Genomic DNA, 8,060 nt, shown 5'->3' with positions numbered 1-8,060 from the left:
TCTCTCTCATCCCTGTCCTCATCATGCCCCTCTGTCTTTCTCTCACTGTCTCTCTCTATCTCACGCACACACACTAAGAAATCTGGATTATGTTAAGAGTAAAATTGTGTAAAGGCATGCCCCCAAAAGCTTTTGAAGTTGGTGCACTCAGGGCAAAAATCTCATTCTCTTGCTTGCCCCTATCATGCTGACTCCTGCTCTCTTCTCTCTCTCCATCTACTCTGATCCAGCCTCTCCCTCCCTCCCTTCCCCCAATTTAATTTTTCCTCCCTCTCTTTAAATTCCAATCAATCTAAGCTTCTGCAGATCCAGTGGTTTATTTCTCGTCTCGCTTCCTCTGTCACCACAAGCCTTGTCCCTGCCTGGGCCTATGTTTTTTTAGTTGTTTTTTCTTTTACCTTTGACCCTTGTCTGTCAATGCAGCTGGGCTCTTCAGCTCAGATTGAAATCCCTATAGATTGGGTCACAAGACATTGACGTCTCTTGAAGCAGATAAAAAAAAAAAGAAAAGAAAACTTTCATGGCTGAGCAAACAGACAAACAAAACAGCTAAGCGAATGTTTGCACAAACAAATGGTCGCCCGGCTGGGTTAATGAATGGACATGTAGAGAGCCGGATTGTTGTAAGAATTCATCCATTCAATTTCCATCCAAGCCCGAAGGCTCTGGTATGTAATTGCTTCATGCATAGTTGATACACTGCATAATCAACCAAATACACTAGATTTACTCTGTGTTTATGTAGAAAGCTGCACTCAGCAGGCTATTGGCGAAGTTAGGATTTGGGTGCCTGGTAATGGAAAAGCTCATTCATATCTGAGTGCTCATCTCTGATACACACGGGACCAGTGAAAGGTATGCTGTCCTGTAGTTGAATCAAGACCATGTTGTGTTTTATTCATATAGAACAAAGATGAAAAATTCATAAGAGTGTTGTTACTGTGCTTTCTTCTGTGTCTTTTACTTCTCATGTATACAAATCTTGATTAAAAATCAGATGGACTATGGCCGCAAATTGCTTCCCTTTGTGTAGGAGTGTAAAAACAATGCAAATGGATAGAAGGAGTTCCCACTGGGCGTCAGCAGATTGTGTTCATGCAGCATGCAAATGCATGAGGCATGAAGCTGGTCCAACCTACCTCAACCCACTTGCTGAACATCCTGCACTATAGAGAGGGATGGATTTGTGTTGATAGAAGCTTCAGACAAGAGGTGCATGCCAAAGACCTTCTACCCCAAGACAGTATTTTCAACACGGGCAACAAAGAGTAAGCTCACGTACAAAGGATCACACACATTTTGTCCAACAGACATATACAGGCCTTAAAGCTTGACCAGCCATTCATGCTCTCGGGCTCACACAGCCTGGTAGCATCACACACATGAAAAGAAACAGCATGATACGAAATGGTTTGGCTCCATGAGGTGTGTGAACAGCAACAGCCTGAGGCAGGAGAAATGACAGCAAGGAAAGCCGTTCTTTTGTATGAGAAAGGTGTGTTCACACTTCTTTTGTGGAGCAGCAGGGACATGTCAGGGGCAAAGTCCCCATGTCTCCATCTCTAATTGGAGCGTATCCCTCTGCCCTGTCCCTAACACACTATGGTAGAGGCAGGATGCTGTGCTAATGGATAGCCCCCCTGTGGAGTGCTTGTCCTTGATGTGCTGGGTTGACGGCAGCCCATGCTGAGGGTAGACTGCAGATTAGAGGCAAATCAGAAGATTTGTTTGTCCTCTCCAAGCGGGGCGGGACATTCAAGGAGAGAGACCAGCCATGTGCCGTGATGGAGAGGGTTGGACCGCTCGACAGATGTGTGTGTTAGTGTGACTGATGCGTTCTGGGTGAGCAAGCAGCGCTGGGTCACCGACACCTGGAGAACGAACATAAGCCTGTCCAAGCAATGCCTGGGCATACTGATGCTGTGTTTGTTTCGATCAATGTCCAAATGGCAAACAACTGAGCCAAAGGTAGCTTTTGTGAGAACACCCTTTGGTGAAGATTTAGGGGGAGATAACGATGTTGTAATTACCTGTGCTAAATTAGAACTGTGGATGCTCAATGAGGTATAAACAAGGTTGCTCTGGTCCCCTTGGGGTAATTGTTTCAAAAGCCTGCAACAGTCTGGTCCAGTGATGGTGAAATTGGAAGGGGTGGTATCCTGTAATTTCTCAGACCACTGAAGCATGTCCTGTGTGTGGGCTGAAACTCAGGCTGATTTGAAATGGAAGCATAACTTTTTGTTCCCTTTTACAGTAAGTGTCAAAGTCATTGGTCTCAATCAGCTTTTAACCTAGAGATGATAGGGGCCTGTGGGTCATTGGGCACCACCTGCACTGCTTTTTACATTTCAGTGAGTATGCCAATTCCTATTACAGAATATTTCATTGGTCAAGGCCACAAAGCTTCTGTGAAATGTTGCAGTAGAATGTGTGCACAGGTGGTTAAATCTGTGTTCCACTGAGCAGAAATGGCTTGGAAGAAGAGAAATACAACCTATTTGATGCTCCTTGCAGATGGGCCGTCTGTTAATATTAGCATAATGGAATTCTGAGCACACTCACAGAAATTCACTAATTCATCACAGCATCAGGCCAAGCTAAATAATGCTGTGGCCCTTGAGCTTTGAAAGGGCAACGTGATTCCAAACATTAGAGCAGACTGACTGTGTACAGCCTAAACAAGTGCCGGACTTAATTGTTGAATGTTAATATAAGCAGGCAGCATGGCACGGTGAGACTTTGTGTCCGTCATGCAGGCTTGACCATAGCAAAGCTGCGAGCGCACGGGTTATCTCTCTGATCTTGCTGGCTTGTTCCTCAGCCCACATCACACCATGTAGCTGAAATTCACAGCCTCAGTCTTGCGGCTGTGATCTCTGTCTGATTTACAACCCTTGTTTGCATTTTGTCCTTTGTATCTGACTGACTAGCAGGGATCACTTTAATGCATGAGCCACAGCTAGTTTTATCAAAGTTTGATTATAACACAGTCGGCCTCCTTTGAGTGTACCAACCGAACACTGGGCTGTCTGTGAGACTGAAAGATGAGAGGAATCACAATAAATGTGCCACAGCAAACTGATGCAGGCAATGTCGCTTCTGACTGCTCTGTGAAAAAATATAATATAATGCATCACTGCTATGTGCAAAAGTCACAAAGTGTACATAGATTAAAACGCCCACACAGATGGACACACACACACATGCATGCACAGGCAAGTACACACACATTGTTTCATCGGGATCACTTCAAAATGCATGCGTTGCAGGCACTCCGTCTTCTCGACATACTCCCAGCCATGATTAATAATGCGTTGCTTACATTATTTAGAATCTTTAAACTCGATGCCTCTTTATTAACATGCATATTACATTATCATGTAGGTTCAGGCCACATTAGTGTCATGTACAACCATCAGAGTCTCCATGAATTTAATTAAGTACGTTGCCTTTAGTGCATGCGTGTGCGGTTGCTGCAGGCTGCTCATGAGAACATCATGTCTTGGAATGTCATTAAATATTTTATATACATCAGACATCCCACATCATCTTTATCAGATACATATAGCAGATTTGTCATTACTCAAAAATAGAAAGATGAAGGTGGAAGGATGGAAAGAGTGACTTACTGGAGGACAAATCTGGTGACAGAAGTGCTCACGACAGTGATCTTCACAGGGGAAAAAATCCCTAATCTTTTAATGAAAGTAAGCTGTATTCCATATCTAGGATACTATAATTACTGCATTAAATACCACATGGTGACATTTACATAGAAGATAGGAGATGATGCTGAGCCTATAAAAAACGGTAAAGGCAAAGTGTACACTTTTTAACCATTTAACTACAGATATTTTTCATATAGACCTTAACTGAATAAAGTGTAACAACTGAGTTTGTACATACATTACTAATGTAAACATTTTTACGTCAGAAATGTCATATTTAACCCTGGCCTTTAACCGTAATCCTAAACCGTTAACTGTAAACTCAATGAATCTTTTATCTAGTGGCAGCCAGTGCATTAAAAGACCAAGCAAGGAGTCATAGCAGGTTTAAATAACTAAACTAAGCTGAATTGTAGTGAAAGATTTCACAGAATTTTGTGCTTTTTGTGCTGCAGAAATATCTAGTGGGCCATATCTATTGAGAAAGGACTCACTTCTAGTGACAATGAAAATAATGAAAATCATCACCAGATTGTGTGGTTCATCTCATTTCTGTGAACCACTTTCATGTCTTTCAGCACATTACTTTAGCTTTACAGCCCACAAATACACTGGTGTTCAAAGAAAAGGCATCCCATTCATAATGTTTTTATCATGACAGTCTTTTACATTGTAGGTGGATGCTTTTATTCTGGAGGTAGATTGATGATTCTTGATATTTAGCAAGTTAGCTTATACATACTTAGCATGTACCAGATTTATTATCCCTCTCGCTTCCACTGCACGCTTCCCCACATACATGATCTTAATCTTCCTTTCTGCATGAATGTGCACAGGGCACGCTGGAACAGTGTTGAGTGGATCAGTCCGAGCCACTTGGCTTATTTCCTATATACGCAGCCTGAACACGAACACCAGGGCAGCTAGTGGACAGTGAGGAGCTGTTCTCTGAATGTGACTAAATGTTTTTTTTATTAAAAAAGCTGACTCTACCTTTAATTACTCCCATTGAAAATACAAATGTAAACAGAAGATTTTATGAACACTTAAGGCAAAGCTGGCTAGCATGTGGCAGCTACTCTCAAAATATTCCACAATTACCATTTCCAAAAGGTTAAAAGGTTATATTTTGTGCAAAATCCATGTTTTTGGTGTTAATTCTTTGTCCACCGTGTTTTTAGAGCTCCACAAAATATGAGAAAAATACATTCCCTCAATTCTCCCCTTTCTCCACAGATCAGAAAGTGTGTCTCTGAATGAGTCATTCAGGTTTGCCACCTGTTGTGATGTCACGAAAGGTGTGCAGCCCTTTTGAAGCAGGACTAAAACTAGGAGTGTTTGCCATTGGATGGTAGAATGAACCGTGCAATATTTTTTTAGCTGAAACCTAAAACACATGTTCTGGAGACATGTAAGACATATATGAAGTAGTTAAAAAAAAAAGGAGGGCACAATATTGGGACCTTTAAACAGCAGTTTTGTAAAAACAGCACTTATGGCTGAAATGTTAGCAGCTGCTTTAGTTTATCATTTCAAATAGAAAACTAAATGAAAAGTTCACCAGGTGCCATTGCGACACAATCAAGAAAATTTCTGCAACTCTAGCAGAGCGTGCTTTCATAGCTGACAGTAGCAGCTGATACCAAATGACATTCAATTGCAGATGCATGTCAATTTTGTCTGATGCAATCTGTACGAAATGTTGCCACAGAGCTTTTTTTTTCAGAATTTTACAGATGCACTTTTTTTTTGAACACCGGTGTATACTGCCACAGGCTACCTGCTGAGGAAACAGGAGCTGCATTCATAGAGTGGACTGAAACACCACTGCAGTGAAGGCTCATGTTGCTTCAGGTGTACTGTATGAGTAAACAGACAGCTGTTTGCCAGCATGTTTTGCGGTATTAACTTTACTAGATAATATCACAATACATGACCATCAGTGCTGCCTCACGCATTAATTCCACATCAGAGCAGTGCAATAAAATCTTAGTCCTATTTCGTCTTACACATGGCAGTGACTCCTTTTTATTGCATCACGCTAGATGACTTTATAAGATGGATCAAGTGGATCGTGTGATATGGTCCAACCTTGAGTTTCATTTACAACACCGGGAGTCTCACTGTCATGTGCATATATCGTCCCTCGCTCTATGACAAACATTTAAGGGAACTTTTTTTTCTTTTTTTTTGAACATGACAGAGGGGTTAGGGAGAGCTTACAATTATGCTATTATTCCCAGTGTGTCCTGTTAAGCTAAATACTTCATATCCATCAGAAAAGACATAATTAATCTGGCTCATTTAAATGGGATAATAAACCCTGTGTAATAAGCAAAGTGATTGGCAGCTTGTCTTTTGGCCTCTAGGTGAGCGTGAGAAAGGGAAAGGAAGCGAGAGAGGGATCACATGTGCTTGCGTGCTATTGTGTAGGTTAATGCCTGCATGTGTCGTCTGTCTATGTGTTTATGGTGGCGGTGGGGAGGGGTGCAGTACGGTTTTGTCTATTGTGATCCAGTCCCAGCTGTGTCTCATTAACTGCTGTCATTTTAATCCTCTTAGTCAAATCCCATAATTTTGTCCATCAACAAAAACATAAGCAACAGGGCAACGATTAAGCTACCCAGTTTCAGCCGTTCGGAGTGGAGGAAGTCAAGATAGAGTCAACACTGGTACAGTTACATCCACCCCGGTGTTATATAAAATAATCAGGGGGCCTTGGCTTGAAATTTTCATCGACTACTTGGTGCAAAGCTACTGTTAATCTGGTTTGGACTCTGCAGATTTCTAGGAGCTGAAAGGATTTGTTGTTTGTAGCTTTACTCTGCTCATCTGCAGATTCTCAGGGGATGATGAGCAGTTCAGTTACGTTACGTACCACTCTGGATTCCTGCAGTCAAATTCTGGTTTACCCATGTGAATTTATTTGAAAATGTATGACTGATTCAGTCTCTGCCTCCCCGTGGCCCGACAGTCCTCTCCCCTCCACGATGAAAGCTATTTTCTTCTCTTTCCCCACACTGACAGCTGGTGTGTGCTCTTCACCAGCAACACTTCAGCTCAGACCAGCTCTATGTATAGATCGCTGTCACTGAAAAAGCCTATTTCAGTGGCTCTTGGTGCTATGAATATATGTGCAACATTCTGCTGCGCTTTATTTCCAATGCAATTGCCTCTTTCTCTCCAAATGAGTCCAATAATGCTGCAGTGCTCAAGCTCTTCAGGGTACATAAAATCCAACTTTCTTTGTGATGAGAAACTCGACATGATTGTCCAAATGTCAAGTTGTCCCCTGAGAGGAATTGTAATGTACACAGAGCTTGTGGTTGGTTTTAATTGTGACATTTATGAGATGTAGGAGGGCAACATTTGTGCTCCCTTTCTCCAGCACCGAAGCTACCCAGAGGATTCTTTTTTTTTTTCCACGATAGTGAGTCGTCCATTAATTGTGGGTACAACTGGTGAATCGATCTGTCAGGTAGTATTTTCCCGGGCTGCAAATTAGTTTCCCTGCAAGCTGTTAGACTAACTATGAGAGGGTTGCACAGTGCTTCTGCTGAGTGTATGGTAATACCACACTGTGTTGCCATAGCTTCCCATGATGCCTATAAAGTTCAAATCAACACATTGCAATTACCATCTATTCCTCAGTGTATGGCTGCCCGTAGTGACTGCCTCCACCAGGAGAGTTAGGACAAGCTTCACTGCTTTATTCTCCCGTATGTCATCCTGGGCTGAAAAACAAGATTAAATTGGTTCTGCTCAACTATTTGCTGTCAGCTAAAAGTAGATGGTTCAGCCTCAGAGAAAAAGGTATTCTGCGAATCTGCGACCAAACATTCACTCAAACAGACAATAGAGGGGTGTGTATGCGCATATGCATGTGGGTGTGGATGCACACGCACACAAATAAACTACACACAAGCAAACCAAAGAAATTCAAAGACAGACTCAGAAATGCACGATGAAAAAAAAACCCCAACAACAACACACATGCACAGAAGGATTCTCGCACACACTCGTGCGTAAACATGAGAACACACACACTGTGAGCACTCGCACAGTAAAACACACAGACCACACAGTCAAACATTAGTGGCGTGTCAGAAGTCTGTCATTTCTTGTTTAGAAGATGTGAGGGCGTAGGCCGGATTTGTGACCTTTGTTGTGACTGTGAGGCGTGTTTCTCCCTCTTTGGAGGAGATGATTAATTTCTGTTATTTACATTACTGCCCTGAAGGCTTCTCAATAGGCCTCACACATTTGTCATTTCCACTGCACTGTTTTTCAAATGGAAATGAAATAGAATGTACAGCCTCCTGGGTCTGCCTCGCCAAGATTCTTTTAAGCAGAGAAGACGCAAGAAAAAAAACTATTTGCTCATAATAAAAC

This window comes from Stegastes partitus, unplaced genomic scaffold (genome assembly GCF_000690725.1).
Source record: "Stegastes partitus isolate 25-593 unplaced genomic scaffold, Stegastes_partitus-1.0.2 Scaffold303, whole genome shotgun sequence".
NCBI classification, from domain to species: Eukaryota; Metazoa; Chordata; class Actinopteri; family Pomacentridae; genus Stegastes; species Stegastes partitus.
This window is presented reverse-complemented; position numbering follows the sequence as displayed.